Source organism: Lissotriton vulgaris, unplaced genomic scaffold (assembly GCF_964263255.1).
Source record: "Lissotriton vulgaris unplaced genomic scaffold, aLisVul1.2 SCAFFOLD_1545, whole genome shotgun sequence".
NCBI lineage: Eukaryota > Metazoa > Chordata > Amphibia > Caudata > Salamandridae > Lissotriton > Lissotriton vulgaris.
In genome coordinates, this window is record NW_028247213.1 from 472,003 (window position 1) to 492,798 (window position 20,796).

General features: G+C 39.6%; 16 non-coding genes across 16 annotated transcripts; all 16 read left to right on the forward strand.

The window, feature by feature from the left end:
- Nucleotides 1-616: 616 nt before the first annotated feature.
- Nucleotides 617-688, forward strand: TRNAP-UGG (transfer RNA proline (anticodon UGG)). Its single transcript has one exon. It is a non-coding gene; the product is annotated as a tRNA-Pro (tRNA).
- Nucleotides 689-988: 300 nt separating this feature from the next.
- TRNAV-CAC (transfer RNA valine (anticodon CAC)) lies at nt 989-1,061 on the forward strand. The gene has a single exon. It is a non-coding gene; the product is annotated as a tRNA-Val (tRNA).
- A 2,144-nt stretch (nt 1,062-3,205) lies between these two features.
- TRNAP-UGG (transfer RNA proline (anticodon UGG)) lies at nt 3,206-3,277 on the forward strand. The gene has a single exon. It is a non-coding gene; the product is annotated as a tRNA-Pro (tRNA).
- A 300-nt stretch (nt 3,278-3,577) lies between these two features.
- TRNAV-CAC (transfer RNA valine (anticodon CAC)) lies at nt 3,578-3,650 on the forward strand. Its single transcript has one exon. It is a non-coding gene; the product is annotated as a tRNA-Val (tRNA).
- Nucleotides 3,651-5,787: 2,137 nt separating this feature from the next.
- TRNAP-UGG (transfer RNA proline (anticodon UGG)) lies at nt 5,788-5,859 on the forward strand. Its single transcript has one exon. It is a non-coding gene; the product is annotated as a tRNA-Pro (tRNA).
- Nucleotides 5,860-6,159: 300 nt separating this feature from the next.
- Nucleotides 6,160-6,232, forward strand: TRNAV-CAC (transfer RNA valine (anticodon CAC)). The gene has a single exon. It is a non-coding gene; the product is annotated as a tRNA-Val (tRNA).
- Nucleotides 6,233-8,403: 2,171 nt separating this feature from the next.
- On the forward strand, nt 8,404-8,475 carry TRNAP-UGG (transfer RNA proline (anticodon UGG)). Its single transcript has one exon. It is a non-coding gene; the product is annotated as a tRNA-Pro (tRNA).
- A 300-nt stretch (nt 8,476-8,775) lies between these two features.
- TRNAV-CAC (transfer RNA valine (anticodon CAC)) lies at nt 8,776-8,848 on the forward strand. The gene has a single exon. It is a non-coding gene; the product is annotated as a tRNA-Val (tRNA).
- A 2,083-nt stretch (nt 8,849-10,931) lies between these two features.
- On the forward strand, nt 10,932-11,003 carry TRNAP-UGG (transfer RNA proline (anticodon UGG)). Its single transcript has one exon. It is a non-coding gene; the product is annotated as a tRNA-Pro (tRNA).
- A 300-nt stretch (nt 11,004-11,303) lies between these two features.
- Nucleotides 11,304-11,376, forward strand: TRNAV-CAC (transfer RNA valine (anticodon CAC)). The gene has a single exon. It is a non-coding gene; the product is annotated as a tRNA-Val (tRNA).
- A 2,112-nt stretch (nt 11,377-13,488) lies between these two features.
- TRNAP-UGG (transfer RNA proline (anticodon UGG)) lies at nt 13,489-13,560 on the forward strand. The gene has a single exon. It is a non-coding gene; the product is annotated as a tRNA-Pro (tRNA).
- Nucleotides 13,561-13,860: 300 nt separating this feature from the next.
- Nucleotides 13,861-13,933, forward strand: TRNAV-CAC (transfer RNA valine (anticodon CAC)). The gene has a single exon. It is a non-coding gene; the product is annotated as a tRNA-Val (tRNA).
- A 2,113-nt stretch (nt 13,934-16,046) lies between these two features.
- On the forward strand, nt 16,047-16,118 carry TRNAP-UGG (transfer RNA proline (anticodon UGG)). The gene has a single exon. It is a non-coding gene; the product is annotated as a tRNA-Pro (tRNA).
- Nucleotides 16,119-16,418: 300 nt separating this feature from the next.
- TRNAV-CAC (transfer RNA valine (anticodon CAC)) lies at nt 16,419-16,491 on the forward strand. The gene has a single exon. It is a non-coding gene; the product is annotated as a tRNA-Val (tRNA).
- Nucleotides 16,492-18,631: 2,140 nt separating this feature from the next.
- On the forward strand, nt 18,632-18,703 carry TRNAP-UGG (transfer RNA proline (anticodon UGG)). Its single transcript has one exon. It is a non-coding gene; the product is annotated as a tRNA-Pro (tRNA).
- Nucleotides 18,704-19,003: 300 nt separating this feature from the next.
- On the forward strand, nt 19,004-19,076 carry TRNAV-CAC (transfer RNA valine (anticodon CAC)). The gene has a single exon. It is a non-coding gene; the product is annotated as a tRNA-Val (tRNA).
- Nucleotides 19,077-20,796: the final 1,720 nt, after the last annotated feature.

Below are 20,796 nucleotides of genomic sequence, written 5' to 3' on the forward strand. Positions count from 1 at the left end.
AATCCTATGATAGTCAGAAGGACCCACCCTAAAAAGGAAGGGACAGCCATTTGGACCCTTTCCACCTTTTCTATATCTCGCCTGATCGAGCGCTGATTGAGCGGATTAGCACATGTACTTCTCATTTTGGGAAGGTATTGCTTAGCTTGCTACCAGCAGCTCAGTTATGTTATGATGTTAGAGGCTTGCAAGGAATGCTTTAGTCCTGCATTAGGCAGTTTTTATTGCTACTTGCATTCAAGGGAAAGATAATTAGCCAGAATCTGTGACCCAGTTATTCAGCTTGGCATTCCGATTTGCACAAAGGGAATAAGCATTTGAGAAAAAATGCAACATGTGTTTCTTATGTTGTTATGAACAGCTTTTTATTCTTTCTCTTTAGGGTCTAGCCACTGCAGAAATAGATAAATAAGTGCTGACTTCCTGTAAGACGTGTCCAATGCTGGGACAAAATAAAAGGGGACACTTATAAATGATAGTGATATCATTTGAGAAAGGGTAAGTTGACACTGAATTTCATGTGTATTCACAGACCAAGCATGAAAAAGTCCCCAGCATGATCTTCATTGCGTGCTTAGAGCTGGTATTAGCTTTTCAGAGGTGCAGGCCTTTCGAAGGCTCGTTGGTCTAGGGGTATGATTCTCGCTTTGGGTGCGAGAGGTCCCGGGTTCAAATCCCGGACGAGCCCTTTCATTGGTGCTTTTTTAAAGTAGTATTGAAGTATGCATTTCAAAGCCAATATCAATTTTCTCTTTGCAGTAGTGGATGAATATTTGCTAGAGTCTCATGCTTTTAACCTTGCCCTGCCTGAGCAAATAGGAAACATTTCTCTTTAAGCATTTTGCAAAAATGCTGAACTTGCATGGCATATACAAGCGTTCAGCTAGGGCTGTCTGGGAAGGTTGCATGAAAGAAATCTAAAACCAGAGGCCCTTGGAATAGCCTGTTTTGAGAAGTTTCATCACAGAAGAATCAACTGTAGACATCTGTTTCTGTAGTGTAGTGGTTATCACGTTCGCCTCACACGCGAAAGGTCCCCGGTTCGAAACCGGGAAGAAACAGTTGTTATATTGTCTTGGCTGCAATGTTGAGAGGTGCCGTTTTGCCATGAAATTGTCCAGGCCCTGAAGATGGTTTCATGCAGACTCATTCCAAGAAAGTGAATTCTCTTAAAAACACTAAAGTAATTGGCATGTGGATGTATCTGTTGATTCACAGACCTCGCTTTCATAAGAGCCCTGCATTCTGTTCATTGCTCACCTAGAACATGCATTAACTTTGGGAATTGTTGGCACCAACAGGCATCTTAGTTTAGTGGAGTGTTTCTGGTGTTTAAGTGCAGAAGCCCTGGGCTCAATTCCTCGGTGACCCTTCTCAAGGTGATGATACAAATGCATCGTCACCTTTACGTTTAATGTCAGAATTGTTTATTTCTATTTGGTGGTGTATGAATGCTTGCAATAGTATGTTGATTTTTTCTAGCCTTGAATGAATAAAAGCAAATCACTCCTCTTTATGTATTTTTCTAATACATTGATATTTGCATCTCCTTTCCTAGCCTGCATTTTTCACTATCTTACAGGCTGTATATAATAAGTATCAATTCAGGGGCCCTTCTATTACTCAATTCACAACTATTCTATCCTGGCATTGATAAGCAATCTACATCTGCTTCTGTTGTGTATTGGTTATCATGTTTACCTGACGTGTGAAAACCCCATGTTTGACAGTGCGCGTTAATAAAGAGACCAATGATTTGTATTAAAAGTTGGCATGTGTTTTTGTTACCTTGCACCGGCCAAAAAGTGCCGGAAATGACTTCATTTGCAGTCACTTGAAAAGTAGGGATTCTCAAATAAATGGTAAGAGGTTGGAACAAATCTAAAGGAATGCATGGCATATCTATATGTATGTGTACGCAGGTATCCATATATAAAGATAGATAGATAGATAGATAGATAGATAGATAGATAGATAGATAGATAGATAGATAGATAGATAGATAGATAGATAGATAGATAGATAGATAGATAGATAGATAGATAGATAGATAGATAGATAGATAGATAGATAGATAGATAGATAGATAGATAGATAGATATTGGGAGAGAGAGAGCGTTAATATAAACTGAGACTTTATTTTCCATCAAGCTGTCTTTCCTTTCCTTCAGGAGCAGAATGTTCTGATCATCAGCGCTCCAGAATCTAGTGCTTGGTTGGCAAGCATCACACATTGTGATGTGTTAGCTAAGAGTTCCATGTCGTTCAGACTCATATATTCCTCTGTAGTTGTACCTTGGTGATTCAACAAAATGTGGCATCATAAGCAGCATTCTACTGCCATAGACTGGGCAGAAAAAACATTTAGAATTTCACTGAAAAAGAAAAAAAGCATACTTAGGCAGAGCTTTCTGGACAGTAAGGACATTAGAGTAAGTGATGAATAAGCACTGCTTTTGTTAATTTACATAGGCAGAACAGAGACTGCTGGGAAAAGCCTGAAATTAAAGGCACAGAAAATGCCTGCTTCTGGATAGAACACTGAGAAGGGTTGAAAGTTTTTTCTCTGACCCTGGCCACTTATACAAGCAATCCTATGATAGTCAGAAGGACCCACCCTAAAAAGGAAGGGACAGCCATTTGGACCCTTTCCACCTTTTCTATATCTCGCCTGATCGAGCCTGATTGAGCGGATTAGCACATGTACTTCTCATTTTGGGAAGGTATTGCTTAGCTTGCTACCAGCAGCTCAGTTATGTTATGATGTTAGAGGCTTGCAAGGAATGCTTTAGTCCTGCATTAGGCAGTTTTTATTGCTACTTGCATTCAAGGGAAAGATAATTAGCCAGAATCTGTGACCCAGTTATTCAGCTTGGCATTCCGATTTGCACAAAGGGAATAAGCATTTGAGAAAAAATGCAACATGTGTTTCTTATGTTGTTATGAACAGCTTTTTATTCTTTCTCTTTAGGGTCTAGCCACTGCAGAAATAGATAAATAAGTGCTGACTTCCTGTAAGACGTGTCCAATGCTGGGACAAAATAAAAGGGGACACTTATAAATGATAGTGATATCATTTGAGAAAGGGTAAGTTGACACTGAATTTCATGTGTATTCACAGACCAAGCATGAAAAAGTCCCCAGCATGATCTTCATTGCGTGCTTAGAGCTGTTATTAGCTTTTCAGAGGTGCAGGCCTTTCGAAGGCTCGTTGGTCTAGGGGTATGATTCTCGCTTTGGGTGCGAGAGGTCCCGGGTTCAAATCCCGGACGAGCCCTTTCATTGGTGCTTTTTTAAAGTAGTATTGAAGTATGCATTTCAAAGCCAATATCAATTTTCTCTTTGCAGTAGTGGATGAATATTTGCTAGAGTCTCATGCTTTTAACCTTGCCCTGCCTGAGCAAATAGGAAACATTTCTCTTTAAGCATTTTGCAAAAATGCTGAACTTGCATGGCATATACAAGCGTTCAGCTAGGGCTGTCTGGGAAGGTTGCATGAAAGAAATCTAAAACCAGAGGCCCTTGGAATAGCCTGTTTTGAGAAGTTTCATCACAGAAGAATCAACTGTAGACATCTGTTTCTGTAGTGTAGTGGTTATCACGTTCGCCTCACACGCGAAAGGTCCCCGGTTCGAAACCGGGCAGAAACAGTTGTTATATTGTCTTGGCTGCAATGTTGAGAGGTGCCGTTTTGCCATGAAATTGTCCAGGCCCTGAAGATGGTTTCATGCAGACTCATTCCAAGAAAGTGAATTCTCTTAAAAACACTAAAGTAATTGGCATGTGGATGTATCTGTTGATTCACAGACCTCGCTTTCATAAGAGCCCTGCATTCTGTTCATTGCTCACCTAGAACATGCATTAACTTTGGGAATTGTTGGCACCAACAGGCATCTTAGTTTAGTGGAGTGTTTCTGGTGTTTAAGTGCAGAAGCCCTGGGCTCAATTCCTCGGTGACCCTTCTCAAGGTGATGATACAAATGCATCGTCACCTTTACGTTTAATGTCAGAATTGTTTATTTCTATTTGGTGGTGTATGAATGCTTGCAATAGTATGTTGATTTTTTCTAGCCTTGAATGAATAAAAGCAAATCACTCCTCTTTATGTATTTTTTTAATACATTGATATTTGCATCTCCTTTCCTAGCCTGCATTTTTCACTATCTTACAGGCTGTATATAATAAGTATCAATTCAGGGGCCCTTCTATTACTCAATACACAACTATTCTATCCTGGCATTGATAAGCAATCTACATCTGCTTCTGTTGTGTATTGGTTATCATGTTTACCTGACGTGTGAAAGCCCCATGTTTGACAGTGCGCGTTAATAAAGAGACCAATGATTTGTATTAAAAGTTGGCATGTGTTTTTGTTACCTTGCACCGGCCAAAAAGTGCCGGAAATGACTTCATTTGCAGTCACTTGAAAAGTAGGGATTCTCAAATAAATGGTAAGAGGTTGGAACAAATCTAAAGGAATGCATGGCATATCTATATGTATGTGTACGCAGGTATCCATATATAAAGATAGATAGATAGATAGATAGATAGATAGATAGATAGATAGATAGATAGATAGATAGATAGATAGATAGATAGATAGATAGATAGATAGATAGATAGATAGATAGATAGATAGATAGATAGATAGATAGATAGATAGATAGATAGATAGATAGATATTGGGAGAGAGAGAGCGTTAATATAAACTGAGACTTTATTTTCCATCAAGCTGTCTTTCCTTTCCTTCAGGAGCAGAATGTTCTGATCATCAGCGCTCCAGAATCTAGTGCTTGGTTGGCAAGCATCACACATTGTGATGTGTTAGCTAAGAGTTCCATGTCGTTCAGACTCATATATTCCTCTGTAGTTGTACCTTGGTGATTCAACAAAATGTGGCATCATAAGCAGCATTCTACTGCCATAGACTGGGCAGAAAAAACATTTAGAATTTCACTGAAAAAGAAAAAAAGCATACTTAGGCAGAGCTTTCTGGACAGTAAGGACATTAGAGTAAGTGATGAATAAGCACTGCTTTTGTTAATTTACATAGGCAGAACAGAGACTGCTGGGAAAAGCCTGAAATTAAAGGCACAGAAAATGCCTGCTTCTGGATAGAACACTGAGAAGGGTTGAAAGTTTTTTCTCTGACCCTGGCCACTTATACAAGCAATCCTATGATAGTCAGAAGGACCCACCCTAAAAAGGAAGGGACAGCCATTTGGACCCTTTCCACCTTTTCTATATCTCGCCTGATCGAGCGCTGATTGAGCGGATTAGCACATGTACTTCTCATTTTGGGAAGGTATTGCTTAGCTTGCTACCAGCAGCTCAGTTATGTTATGATGTTAGAGGCTTGCAAGGAATGCTTTAGTCCTGCATTAGGCAGTTTTTATTGCTACTTGCATTCAAGGGAAAGATAATTAGCCAGAATCTGTGGCCCAGTTATTCAGCTTGGCATTCCGATTTGCACAAAGGGAATAAGCATTTGAGAAAAAATGCAACATGTGTTTCTTATGTTGTTATGAACAGCTTTTTATTCTTTCTCTTTAGGGTCTAGCCACTGCAGAAATAGATAAATAAGTGCTGACTTCCTGTAAGACGTGTCCAATGCTGGGACAAAATAAAAGGGGACACTTATAAATGATAGTGATATCATTTGAGAAAGGGTAAGTTGACACTGAATTTCATGTGTATTCACAGACCAAGCATGAAAAAGTCCCCAGCATGATCTTCATTGCGTGCTTAGAGCTGGTATTAGCTTTTCAGAGGTGCGGGTCTTTCGAAGGCTCGTTGGTCTAGGGGTATGATTCTCGCTTTGGGTGCGAGAGGTCCCGGGTTCAAATCCCGGACGAGCCCTTTCATTGGTGCTTTTTTAAAGTAGTATTGAAGTATGCATTTCAAAGCCAATATCAATTTTCTCTTTGCAGTAGTGGATGAATATTTGCTAGAGTCTCATGCTGTTAACCTTGCCCTGCCTGAGCAAATAGGAAACATTTCTCTTTAAGCATTTTGCAAAAATGCTGAACTTGCATGGCATATACAAGCGTTCAGCTAGGGCTGTCTGGGAAGGTTGCATGAAAGAAATCTAAAACCAGAGGCCCTTGGAATAGCCTGTTTTGAGAAGTTTCATCACAGAAGAATCAACTGTAGACATCTGTTTCTGTAGTGTAGTGGTTATCACGTTTGCCTCACACGCGAAAGGTCCCCGGTTCGAAACCGGGCAGAAACAGTTGTTATATTGTCTTGGCTGCAATGTTGAGAGGTGCCGTTTTGCCATGAAATTGTCCAGGCCCTGAAGATGGTTTCATGCAGACTCGTTCCAAGAAAGTGAATTCTCTTAAAAACACTAAAGTAATTGGCATGTGGATGTATCTGTTGATTCACTGACCTCGCTTTCATAAGAGCCCTGCATTCTGTTCATTGCTCACCTAGAACATGCATTAACTTTGGGAATTGTTGGCACCAACAGGCATCTTAGTTTAGTGGAATGTTTCTGGTGTTTAAGTGCAGAAGCCCTGGGCTCAATTCCTCGGTGACCCTTCTCAAGGTGATGATACAAATGCATCATCACCTTTACGTTTAATGTCAGAATTGTTTATTTCTATTTGGTGGTGTATGAATGCTTGCAATAGTATGTTGATTTTTTCTAGCCTTGAATGAATAAAAGCAAATCACTCCTCTTTATGTATTTTTCTAATACATTGATATTTGCATCTCCTTTCCTAGCCTGCATTTTTCACTATCTTACAGGCTGTATATAATAAGTATCAATTCAGGGGCCCTTCTTCTACTCAATTCACAACTGTTCTATCCCGGCATTGATAAGCAATCTACATCTGCTTCTGTTGTATATTGGTTATCATGTTTACCTGACGTGTGAAAGCCCCATGTTTGACAGTGCGCATTAATAAAGAGACCAATGATTTTTATTAAAAGTTGTCATGTGTTTTTGTTACCTTGCACCGGCCAAAAAGTGCCGGAAATGACTTCATTTGCAGTCACTTGAAAAGTAGGGATTCTCAAATAAATGGTAAGAGGTTGGAACAAATCTAAAGGAATGCATGGCATATCTATATGTATGTGTACGCAGGTATCCATATATAAAGATAGATAGATAGATAGATAGATAGATAGATAGATAGATAGATAGATAGATAGATAGATAGATAGATAGATAGATAGATAGATAGATAGATAGATAGATAGATAGATAGATAGATAGATAGATAGATAGATAGATAGATAGATAGATAGATAGATAGATAGATAGATAGATAGATAGATATTGGGAGAGAGAGAGCGTTAATATAAACTGAGACTTTATTTTCCATCAAGCTGTCTTTCCTTTCCTTCAGGAGCAGAATGTTCTGATCATCAGCGCTCCAGAATCTAGTGCTTGGTTGGCAAGCATCACACATTGTGATGTGTTAGCTAAGAGTTCCATGTCGTTCAGACTCATATATTCCTCTGTAGTTGTACCTTGGTGATTCAACAAAATGTGGCATCATAAGCAGCATTCTACTGCCATAGACTGGGCAGAAAAAACATTTCGAATTTCACTGAAAAAGAAAAAAAGCATACTTAGGCAGAGCTTTCTGGACAGTAAGGACATTAGAGTAAGTGATGAATAAGCACTGCTTTTGTTAATTTACATAGGCAGAACAGAGACTGCTGGGAAAAGCCTGAAATTAAAGGCACAGAAAATGCCTGCTTCTGGATAGAACACTGAGAAGGGTTGAAAGTTTTTTCTCTGACCCTGGCCACTTATACAAGCAATCCTATGATAGTCAGAAGGACCCACCCTAAAAAGGAAGGGACAGCCATTTGGACCCTTTCCACCTTTTCTATATCTCGCCTGATCGAGCCTGATCAAGCGCTGATTGAGCGGATTAGCACATGTACTTCTCATTTTGGGAAGGTATTGCTTAGCTTGCTACCAGCAGCTCAGTTATGTTATGATGTTAGAGGCTTGCAAGGAATGCTTTAGTCCTGCATTAGGCAGTTTTTATTGCTACTTGCATTCAAGGGAAAGATAATTAGCCAGAATCTGTGACCCAGTTATTCAGCTTGGCATTCCGATTTGCACAAAGGGAATAAGCATTTGAGAAAAAATGCAACATGTGTTTCTTATGTTGTTATGAACAGCTTTTTATTCTTTCTCTTTAGGGTCTAGCCACTGCAGAAATAGATAAATAAGTGCTGACTTCCTGTAAGACGTGTCCAATGCTGGGACAAAATAAAAGGGGACACTTATAAATGATAGTGATATCATTTGAGAAAGGGTAAGTTGACACTGAATTTCATGTGTATTCACAGACCAAGCATGAAAAAGTCCCCAGCATGATCTTCATTGCGTGCTTAGAGCTGGTATTAGCTTTTCAGAGGTGCAGGCCTTTCGAAGGCTCGTTGGTCTAGGGGTATGATTCTCGCTTTGGGTGCGAGAGGTCCCGGGTTCAAATCCCGGACGAGCCCTTTCATTGGTGCTTTTTTAAAGTAGTATTGAAGTATGCATTTCAAAGCCAATATCAATTTTCTCTTTGCAGTAGTGGATGAATATTTGCTATAGTCTCATGCTTTTAACCTTGCCCTGCCTGAGCAAATAGGAAACATTTCTCTTTAAGCATTTTGCAAAAATGCTGAACTTGCATGGCATATACAAGCGTTCAGCTAGGGCTGTCTGGGAAGGTTGCATGAAAGAAATCTAAAACCAGAGGCCCTTGGAATAGCCTGTTTTGAGAAGTTTCATCACAGAAGAATCAACTGTAGACATCTGTTTCTGTAGTGTAGTGGTTATCACGTTCACCTCACACGCGAAAGGTCCCCGGTTCGAAACCGGGCAGAAACAGTTGTTATATTGTCTTGGCTGCAATGTTGAGAGGTGCCATTTTGCCAGGAAATTGTCCAGGCCCTGAAGATGGTTTCATGCAGACTCATTCCAAGAAAGTGAATTCTCTTAAAAACACTAAAGTAATTGGCATGTGGATGTATCTGTTGATTCACAGACCTCGCTTTCATAAGAGCCCTGCATTCTGTTCATTGCTCACCTAGAACATGCATTAACTTTGGGAATTGTTGGCACCAACAGGCATCTTAGTTTAGTGGAGTGTTTCTGGTGTTTAAGTGCAGAAGCCCTGGGCTCAATTCCTCGGTGACCCTTCTCAAGGTGATGATACAAATGCATCGTCACCTTTACGTTTAATGTCAGAATTGTTTATTTCTATTTGGTGGTGTATGAATGCTTGCAATAGTATGTTGATTTTTTCTAGCCTTGAATGAATAAAAGCAAATCACTCCTCTTTATGTATTTTTCTAATACATTGATATTTGCATCTCCTTTCCTAGCCTGCATTTTTCACTATCTTACAGGCTGTATATAATAAGTATCAATTCAGGGGCCCTTCTATTACTCAATTCACAACTATTCTATCCTGGCATTGATAAGCAATCTACATCTGCTTCTGTTGTGTATTGGTTATCATGTTTACCTGACGTGTGAAAACCCCATGTTTGACAGTGCGCGTTAATAAAGAGACCAATGATTTGTATTAAAAGTTGGCATGTGTTTTTGTTACCTTGCACCGGCCAAAAAGTGCCGGAAATGACTTCATTTGCAGTCACTTGAAAAGTAGGGATTCTCAAATAAATGGTAAGAGGTTGGAACAAATCTAAAGGAATGCATGGCATATCTATATGTATGTGTACGCAGGTATCAAGATAGATAGATAGATAGATAGATAGATAGATAGATAGATAGATAGATAGATAGATAGATAGATAGATAGATAGATAGATAGATAGATAGATAGATAGATATTGGGAGAGAGAGAGCGTTAATATAAACTGAGACTTTATTTTCCATCAAGCTGTCTTTCCTTTCCTTCAGGAGCAGAATGTTCTGATCATCAGCGCTCCAGAATCTAGTGCTTGGTTGGCAAGCATCACACATTGTGATGTGTTAGCTAAGAGTTCCATGTCGTTCAGACTCATATATTCCTCTGTAGTTGTACCTTGGTGATTCAACAAAATGTGGCATCATAAGCAGCATTCTACTGCCATAGACTGGGCAGAAAAAACATTTAGAATTTCACTGAAAAAGAAAAAAAGCATACTTAGGCAGAGCTTTCTGGACAGTAAGGACATTAGAGTAAGTGATGAATAAGCACTGCTTTTGTTAATTTACATAGGCAGAACAGAGACTGCTGGGAAAAGCCTGAAATTAAAGGCACAGAAAATGCCTGCTTCTGGATAGAACACTGAGAAGGGTTGAAAGTTTTTTCTCTGACCCTGGCCACTTATACAAGCAATCCTATGATAGTCAGAAGGACCCACCCTAAAAAGGAAGGGACAGCCATTTGGACCCTTTCCACCTTTTCTATATCTCGCCTGATCGAGCCTGATCGAGCGCTGATTGAGCGGATTAGCACATGTACTTCTCATTTTGGGAAGGTATTGCTTAGCTTGCTACCAGCAGCTCAGTTATGTTATGATGTTAGAGGCTTGCAAGGAATGCTTTAGTCCTGCATTAGGCAGTTTTTATTGCTACTTGCATTCAAGGGAAAGATAATTAGCCAGAATCTGTGACCCAGTTATTCAGCTTGGCATTCCGATTTGCACAAAGGGAATAAGCATTTGAGAAAAAATGCAACATGTGTTTCTTATGTTGTTATGAACAGCTTTTTATTCTTTCTCTTTAGGGTCTAGCCACTGCAGAAATAGATAAATAAGTGCTGACTTCCTGTAAGACGTGTCCAATGCTGGGACAAAATAAAAGGGGACACTTATAAATGATAGTGATATCATTTGAGAAAGGGTAAGTTGACACTGAATTTCATGTGTATTCACAGACCAAGCATGAAAAAGTCCCCAGCATGATCTTCATTGCGTGCTTAGAGCTGGTATTAGCTTTTCAGAGGTGCAGGCCTTTCGAAGGCTCGTTGGTCTAGGGGTATGATTCTCGCTTTGGGTGCGAGAGGTCCCGGGTTCAAATCCCGGACGAGCCCTTTCATTGGTGCTTTTTTAAAGTAGTATTGAAGTATGCATTTCAAAGCCAATATCAATTTTCTCTTTGCAGTAGTGGATGAATATTTGCTATAGTCTCATGCTTTTAACCTTGCCCTGCCTGAGCAAATAGGAAACATTTCTCTTTAAGCATTTTGCAAAAATGCTGAACTTGCATGGCATATACAAGCGTTCAGCTAGGGCTGTCTGGGAAGGTTGCATGAAAGAAATCTAAAACCAGAGGCCCTTGGAATAGCCTGTTTTGAGAAGTTTCATCACAGAAGAATCAACTGTAGACATCTGTTTCTGTAGTGTAGTGGTTATCACGTTCGCCTCACACGCGAAAGGTCCCCGGTTCGAAACCGGGCAGAAACAGTTGTTATATTGTCTTGGCTGCAATGTTGAGAGGTGCCATTTTGCCATGAAATTGTCCAGGCCCTGAAGATGGTTTCATGCAGACTCATTCCAAGAAAGTGAATTCTCTTAAAAACACTAAAGTAATTGGCATGTGGATGTATCTGTTGATTCACAGACCTCGCTTTCATAAGAGCCCTGCATTCTGTTCATTGCTCACCTAGAACATGCATTAACTTTGGGAATTGTTGGCACCAACAGGCATCTTAGTTTAGTGGAGTGTTTCTGGTGTTTAAGTGCAGAAGCCCTGGGCTCAATTCCTCGGTGACCCTTCTCAAGGTGATGATACAAATGCATCGTCACCTTTACGTTTAATGTCAGAATTGTTTATTTCTATTTGGTGGTGTATGAATGCTTGCAATAGTATGTTGATTTTTTCTAGCCTTGAATGAATAAAAGCAAATCACTCCTCTTTATGTATTTTTCTAATACATTGATATTTGCATCTCCTTTCCTAGCCTGCATTTTTCACTATCTTACAGGCTGTATATAATAAGTATCAATTCAGGGGCCCTTCTATTACTCAATTCACAACTATTCTATCCTGGCATTGATAAGCAATCTACATCTGCTTCTGTTGTGTATTGGTTATCATGTTTACCTGACGTGTGAAAACCCCATGTTTGACAGTGCGCGTTAATAAAGAGACCAATGATTTGTATTAAAAGTTGGCATGTGTTTTTGTTACCTTGCACCGGCCAAAAAGTGCCGGAAATGACTTCATTTGCAGTCACTTGAAAAGTAGGGATTCTCAAATAAATGGTAAGAGGTTGGAACAAATCTAAAGGAATGCATGGCATATCTATATGTATGTGTACGCAGGTATCAAGATAGATAGATAGATAGATAGATAGATAGATAGATAGATAGATAGATAGATAGATAGATAGATAGATAGATAGATAGATAGATAGATAGATAGATAGATAGATAGATAGATAGATAGATAGATAGATAGATAGATAGATATTGGGAGAGAGAGAGCGTTAATATAAACTGAGACTTTATTTTCCATCAAGCTGTCTTTCCTTTCCTTCAGGAGCAGAATGTTCTGATCATCAGCGCTCCAGAATCTAGTGCTTGGTTGGCAAGCATCACACATTGTGATGTGTTAGCTAAGAGTTCCATGTCGTTCAGACTCATATATTCCTCTGTAGTTGTACCTTGGTGATTCAACAAAATGTGGCATCATAAGCAGCATTCTACTGCCATAGACTGGGCAGAAAAAACATTTAGAATTTCACTGAAAAAGAAAAAAAGCATACTTAGGCAGAGCTTTCTGGACAGTAAGGACATTAGAGTAAGTGATGAATAAGCACTGCTTTTGTTAATTTACATAGGCAGAACAGAGACTGCTGGGAAAAGCCTGAAATTAAAGGCACAGAAAATGCCTGCTTCTGGATAGAACACTGAGAAGGGTTGAAAGTTTTTTCTCTGACCCTGGCCACTTATACAAGCAATCCTATGATAGTCAGAAGGACCCACCCTAAAAAGGAAGGGACAGCCATTTGGACCCTTTCCACCTTTTCTATATCTCGCCTGATCGAGCCTGATTGAGCGGATTAGCACATGTACTTCTCATTTTGGGAAGGTATTGCTTAGCTTGCTACCAGCAGCTCAGTTATGTTATGATGTTAGAGGCTTGCAAGGAATGCTTTAGTCCTGCATTAGGCAGTTTTTATTGCTACTTGCATTCAAGGGAAAGATAATTAGCCAGAATCTGTGACCCAGTTATTCAGCTTGGCATTCCGATTTGCACAAAGGGAATAAGCATTTGAGAAAAAATGCAACATGTGTTTCTTATGTTTTTATGAACAGCTTTTTATTCTTTCTCTTTAGGGTCTAGCCACTGCAGAAATAGATAAATAAGTGCTGACTTCCTGTAAGACGTGTCCAATGCTGGGACAAAATAAAAGGGGACACTTATAAATGATAGTGATATCATTTGAGAAAGGGTAAGTTGACACTGAATTTCATGTGTATTCACAGACCAAGCATGAAAAAGTCCCCAGCATGATCTTCATTGCGTGCTTAGAGCTGGTATTAGCTTTTCAGAGGTGCAGGCCTTTCGAAGGCTCGTTGGTCTAGGGGTATGATTCTCGCTTTGGGTGCGAGAGGTCCCGGGTTCAAATCCCGGACGAGCCCTTTCATTGGTGCTTTTTTAAAGTAGTATTGAAGTATGCATTTCAAAGCCAATATCAATTTTCTCTTTGCAGTAGTGGATGAATATTTGCTAGAGTCTCATGCTTTTAACCTTGCCCTGCCTGAGCAAATAGGAAACATTTCTCTTTAAGCATTTTGCAAAAATGCTGAACTTGCATGGCATATACAAGCGTTCAGCTAGGGCTGTCTGGGAAGGTTGCATGAAAGAAATCTAAAACCAGAGGCCCTTGGAATAGCCTGTTTTGAGAAGTTTCATCACAGAAGAATCAACTGTAGACATCTGTTTCTGTAGTGTAGTGGTTATCACGTTCGCCTCACACGCGAAAGGTCCCCGGTTCGAAACCGGGCAGAAACAGTTGTTATATTGTCTTGGCTGCAATGTTGAGAGGTGCCGTTTTGCCATGAAATTGTCCAGGCCCTGAAGATGGTTTCATGCAGACTCATTCCAAGAAAGTGAATTCTCTTAAAAACACTAAAGTAATTGGCATGTGGATGTATCTGTTGATTCACAGACCTCGCTTTCATAAGAGCCCTGCATTCTGTTCATTGCTCACCTAGAACATGCATTAACTTTGGGAATTGTTGGCACCAACAGGCATCTTAGTTTAGTGGAGTGTTTCTGGTGTTTAAGTGCAGAAGCCCTGGGCTCAATTCCTCGGTGACCCTTCTCAAGGTGATGATACAAATGCATCGTCACCTTTACGTTTAATGTCAGAATTGTTTATTTCTATTTGGTGGTGTATGAATGCTTGCAATAGTATGTTGATTTTTTCTAGCCTTGAATGAATAAAAGCAAATCACTCCTCTTTATGTATTTTTCTAATACATTGATATTTGCATCTCCTTTCCTAGCCTGCATTTTTCACTATCTTACAGGCTGTATATAATAAGTATCAATTCAGGGGCCCTTCTATTACTCAATACACAACTATTCTATCCTGGCATTGATAAGCAATCTACATCTGCTTCTGTTGTGTATTGGTTATCATGTTTACCTGACGTGTGAAAGCCCCATGTTTGACAGTGCGCGTTAATAAAGAGACCAATGATTTGTATTAAAAGTTGGCATGTGTTTTTGTTACCTTGCACCGGCCAAAAAGTGCCGGAAATGACTTCATTTGCAGTCACTTGAAAAGTAGGGATTCTCAAATAAATGGTAAGAGGTTGGAACAAATCTAAAGGAATGCATGGCATATCTATATGTATGTGTACGCAGGTATCCATATATAAAGATGGATAGATAGATAGATAGATAGATAGATAGATAGATAGATAGATAGATAGATAGATAGATAGATAGATAGATAGATAGATAGATAGATAGATAGATAGATAGATAGATAGATAGATAGATAGATAGATATTGGGAGAGAGAGAGCGTTAATATAAACTGAGACTTTATTTTCCATCAAGCTGTCTTTCCTTTCCTTCAGGAGCAGAATGTTCTGATCATCAGCGCTCCAGAATCTAGTGCTTGGTTGGCAAGCATCACACATTGTGATGTGTTAGCTAAGAGTTCCATGTCGTTCAGACTCATATATTCCTCTGTAGTTGTACCTTGGTGATTCAACAAAATGTGGCATCATAAGCAGCATTCTACTGCCATAGACTGGGCAGAAAAAACATTTAGAATTTCACTGAAAAAGAAAAAAAGCATACTTAGGCAGAGCTTTCTGGACAGTAAGGACATTAGAGTAAGTGATGAATAAGCACTGCTTTTGTTAATTTACATAGGCAGAACAGAGACTGCTGGGAAAAGCCTGAAATTAAAGGCACAGAAAATGCCTGCTTCTGGATAGAACACTGAGAAGGGTTGAAAGTTTTTTCTCTGACCCTGGCCACTTATACAAGCAATCCTATGATAGTCAGAAGGACCCACCCTAAAAAGGAAGGGACAGCCATTTGGACCCTTTCCACCTTTTCTATATCTCGCCTGATCGAGCGCTGATTGAGCGGATTAGCACATGTACTTCTCATTTTGGGAAGGTATTGCTTAGCTTGCTACCAGCAGCTCAGTTATGTTATGATGTTAGAGGCTTGCAAGGAATGCTTTAGTCCTGCATTAGGCAGTTTTTATTGCTACTTGCATTCAAGGGAAAGATAATTAGCCAGAATCTGTGACCCAGTTATTCAGCTTGGCATTCCGATTTGCACAAAGGGAATAAGCATTTGAGAAAAAATGCAACATGTGTTTCTTATGTTGTTATGAACAGCTTTTTATTCTTTCTCTTTAGGGTCTAGCCACTGCAGAAATAGATAAATAAGTGCTGACTTCCTGTAAGACGTGTCCAATGCTGGGACAAAATAAAAGGGGACACTTATAAATGATAGTGATATCATTTGAGAAAGGGTAAGTTGACACTGAATTTCATGTGTATTCACAGACCAAGCATGAAAAAGTCCCCAGCATGATCTTCATTGCGTGCTTAGAGCTGGTATTAGCTTTTCAGAGGTGCAGGCCTTTCGAAGGCTCGTTGGTCTAGGGGTATGATTCTCGCTTTGGGTGCGAGAGGTCCCGGGTTCAAATCCCGGACGAGCCCTTTCATTGGTGCTTTTTTAAAGTAGTATTGAAGTATGCATTTAAAAGCCAATATCAATTTTCTCTTTGCAGTAGTGGATGAATATTTGCTAGAGTCTCATGCTTTTAACCTTGCCCTGCCTGAGCAAATAGGAAACATTTCTCTTTAAGCATTTTGCAAAAATGCTGAACTTGCATGGCATATACAAGCGTTCAGCTAGGGCTGTCTGGGAAGGTTGCATGAAAGAAATCTAAAACCAGAGGCCCTTGGAATAGCCTGTTTTGAGAAGTTTCATCACAGAAGAATCAACTGTAGACATCTGTTTCTGTAGTGTAGTGGTTATCACGTTCGCCTCACACGCGAAAGGTCCCCGGTTCGAAACCGGGCAGAAACAGTTGTTATATTGTCTTGGCTGCAATGTTGAGAGGTGCGGTTTTGCCATGAAATTGTCCAGGCCCTGAAGATGGTTTCATGCAGACTCATTCCAAGAAAGTGAATTCTCTTAAAAACACTAAAGTAATTGGCATGTGGATGTATCTGTTGATTCACAGACCTCGCTTTCATAAGAGCCCTGCATTCTGTTCATTGCTCACCTAGAACATGCATTAACTTTGGGAATTGTTGGCACCAACAGGCATCTTAGTTTAGTGGAGTGTTTCTGGTGTTTAAGTGCAGAAGCCCTGGGCTCAATTCCTCGGTGACCCTTCTCAAGGTGATGATACAAATGCATCGTCACCTTTACGTTTAATGTCAGAATTGTTTATTTCTATTTGGTGGTGTATGAATGCTTGCAATAGTATGTTGATTTTTTCTAGCCTTGAATGAATAAAAGCAAATCACTCCTCTTTATGTATTTTTCTAATACATTGATATTTGCATCTCCTTTCCTAGCCTGCATTTTTCACTATCTTACAGGCTGTATATAATAAGTATCAATTCAGGGGCCCTTCTATTACTCAATACACAACTATTCTATCCTGGCATTGATAAGCAATCTACATCTGCTTCTGTTGTGTATTGGTTATCATGTTTACCTGACGTGTGAAAGCCCCATGTTTGACAGTGCGCGTTAATAAAGAGACCAATGATTTGTATTAAAAGTTGGCATGTGTTTTTGTTACCTTGCACCGGCCAAAAAGTGCCGGAAATGACTTCATTTGCAGTCACTTGAAAAGTAGGGATTCTCAAATAAATGGTAAGAGGTTGGAACAAATCTAAAGGAATGCATGGCATATCTATATGTATGTGTACGCAGGTATCCATATATAAAGATGGATAGATAGATAGATAGATAGATAGATAGATAGATAGATAGATAGATAGATAGATAGATAGATAGATAGATAGATAGATAGATAGATAGATAGATAGATAGATAGATAGATAGATAGATAGATAGATAGATAGATAGATAGATAGATATTAGATAGATAGAGAGAGAGAGCGTTAATATAAACTGAGACTTTATTTTCCATCAAGCTGTCTTTCCTTTCCTTCAGGAGCAGAATGTTCTGATCATCAGCGCTCCAGAATCTAGTGCTTGGTTGGCAAGCATCACACATTGTGATGTGTTAGCTAAGAGTTCCATGTCGTTCAGACTCATATATTCCTCTGTAGTTGTACCTTGGTGATTCAACAAAATGTGGCATCATAAGCAGCATTCTACTGCCATAGACTGGGCAGAAAAAACATTTAGAATTTCACTGAAAAAGAAAAAAAGCATACTTAGGCAGAGCTTTCTGGACAGTAAGGACATTAGAGTAAGTGATGAATAAGCACTGCTTTTGTTAATTTACATAGGCAGAACAGAGACTGCTGGGAAAAGCCTGAAATTAAAGGCACAGAAAATGCCTGCTTCTGGATAGAACACTGAGAAGGGTTGAAAGTTTTTTCTCTGACCCTGGCCACTTATACAAGCAATCCTATGATAGTCAGAAGGACCCACCCTAAAAAGGAAGGGACAGCCATTTGGACCCTTTCCACCTTTTCTATATCTCGCCTGATCGAGCGCTGATTGAGCGGATTAGCACATGTACTTCTCATTTTGGGAAGGTATTGCTTAGCTTGCTACCAGCAGCTCAGTTATGTTATGATGTTAGAGGCTTGCAAGGAATGCTTTAGTCCTGCATTAGGCAGTTTTTATTGCTACTTGCATTCAAGGGAAAGATAATTAGCCAGAATCTGTGACCCAGTTATTCAGCTTGGCATTCCGATTTGTACAAAGGGAATAAGCATTTGAGAAAAAATGCAACATGTGTTTCTTATGTTGTTATGAACAGCTTTTTATTCTTTCTCTTTAGGGTCTAGCCACTGCAGAAATAGATAAATAAGTGCTGACTTCCTGTAAGACGTGTCCAATGCTGGGACAAAATAAAAGGGGACACTTATAAATGATAGTGATATCATTTGAGAAAGGGTAAGTTGACACTGAATTTCATGTGTATTCACAGACCAAGCATGAAAAAGTCCCCAGCATGATCTTCATTGCGTGCTTAGAGCTGGTATTAGCTTTTCAGAGGTGCAGGCCTTTCGAAGGCTCGTTGGTCTAGGGGTATGATTCTCGCTTTGGGTGCGAGAGGTCCCGGGTTCAAATCCCGGACGAGCCCTTTCATTGGTGCTTTTTTAAAGTAGTATTGAAGTATGCATTTCAAAGCCAATATCAATTTTCTCTTTGCAGTAGTGGATGAATATTTGCTAGAGTCTCATGCTTTTAACCTTGCCCTGCCTGAGCAAATAGGAAACATTTCTCTTTAAGCATTTTGCAAAAATGCTGAACTTGCATGGCATATACAAGCGTTCAGCTAGGGCTGTCTGGGAAGGTTGCATGAAAGAAATCTAAAACCAGAGGCCCTTGGAATAGCCTGTTTTGAGAAGTTTCATCACAGAAGAATCAACTGTAGACATCTGTTTCTGTAGTGTAGTGGTTATCACGTTCGCCTCACACGCGAAAGGTCCCCGGTTCGAAACCGGGCAGAAACAGTTGTTATATTGTCTTGGCTGCAATGTTGAGAGGTGCCGTTTTGCCATGAAATTGTCCAGGCCCTGAAGATGGTTTCATGCAGACTCATTCCAAGAAAGTGAATTCTCTTAAAAACACTAAAGTAATTGGCATGTGGATGTATCTGTTGATTCACAGACCTCGCTTTCATAAGAGCCCTGCATTCTGTTCATTGCTCACCTAGAACATGCATTAACTTTGGGAATTGTTGGCACCAACAGGCATCTTAGTTTAGTGGAGTGTTTCTGGTGTTTAAGTGCAGAAGCCCTGGGCTCAATTCCTCGGTGACCCTTCTCAAGGTGATGATACAAATGCATCGTCACCTTTACGTTTAATGTCAGAATTGTTTATTTCTATTTGGTGGTGTATGAATGCTTGCAATAGTATGTTGATTTTTTCTAGCCTTGAATGAATAAAAGCAAATCACTCCTCTTTATGTATTTTTTTAATACATTGATATTTGCATCTCCTTTCCTAGCCTGCATTTTTCACTATCTTACAGGCTGTATATAATAAGTATCAATTCAGGGGCCCTTCTATTACTCAATACACAACTATTCTATCCTGGCATTGATAAGCAATCTACATCTGCTTCTGTTGTGTATTGGTTATCATGTTTACCTGACGTGTGAAAGCCCCATGTTTGACAGTGCGCGTTAATAAAGAGACCAATGATTTGTATTAAAAGTTGGCATGTGTTTTTGTTACCTTGCACCGGCCAAAAAGTGCCGGAAATGACTTCATTTGCAGTCACTTGAAAAGTAGGGATTCTCAAATAAATGGTAAGAGGTTGGAACAAATCTAAAGGAATGCATGGCATATCTATATGTATGTGTACGCAGGTATCCATATATAAAGATAGATAGATAGATAGATAGATAGATAGATAGATAGATAGATAGATAGATAGATAGATAGATAGATAGATAGATAGATAGATAGATAGATAGATAGATAGATAGATAGATAGATAGATAGATAGATAGATAGATAGATAGATAGATAGATAGATAGATAGATAGATATTGGGAGAGAGAGAGCGTTAATATAAACTGAGACTTTATTTTCCATCAAGCTGTCTTTCCTTTCCTTCAGGAGCAGAATGTTCTGATCATCAGCGCTCCAGAATCTAGTGCTTGGTTGGCAAGCATCACACATTGTGATGTGTTAGCTAAGAGTTCCATGTCGTTCAGACTCATATATTCCTCTGTAGTTGTACCTTGGTGATTCAACAAAATGTGGCATCATAAGCAGCATTCTACTGCCATAGACTGGGCAGAAAAAACATTTAGAATTTCACTGAAAAAGAAAAAAAGCATACTTAGGCAGAGCTTTCTGGACAGTAAGGACATTAGAGTAAGTGATGAATAAGCACTGCTTTTGTTAATTTACATAGGCAGAACAGAGACTGCTGGGAAAAGCCTGAAATTAAAGGCACAGAAAATGCCTGCTTCTGGATAGAACACTGAGAAGGGTTGAAAGTTTTTTCTCTGACCCTGGCCACTTATACAAGCAATCCTATGATAGTCAGAAGGACCCACCCTAAAAAGGAAGGGACAGCCATTTGGACCCTTTCCACCTTTTCTATATCTCGCCTGATCGAGCGCTGATTGAGCGGATTAGCACATGTACTTCTCATTTTGGGAAGGTATTGCTTAGCTTGCTACCAGCAGCTCAGTTATGTTATGATGTTAGAGGCTT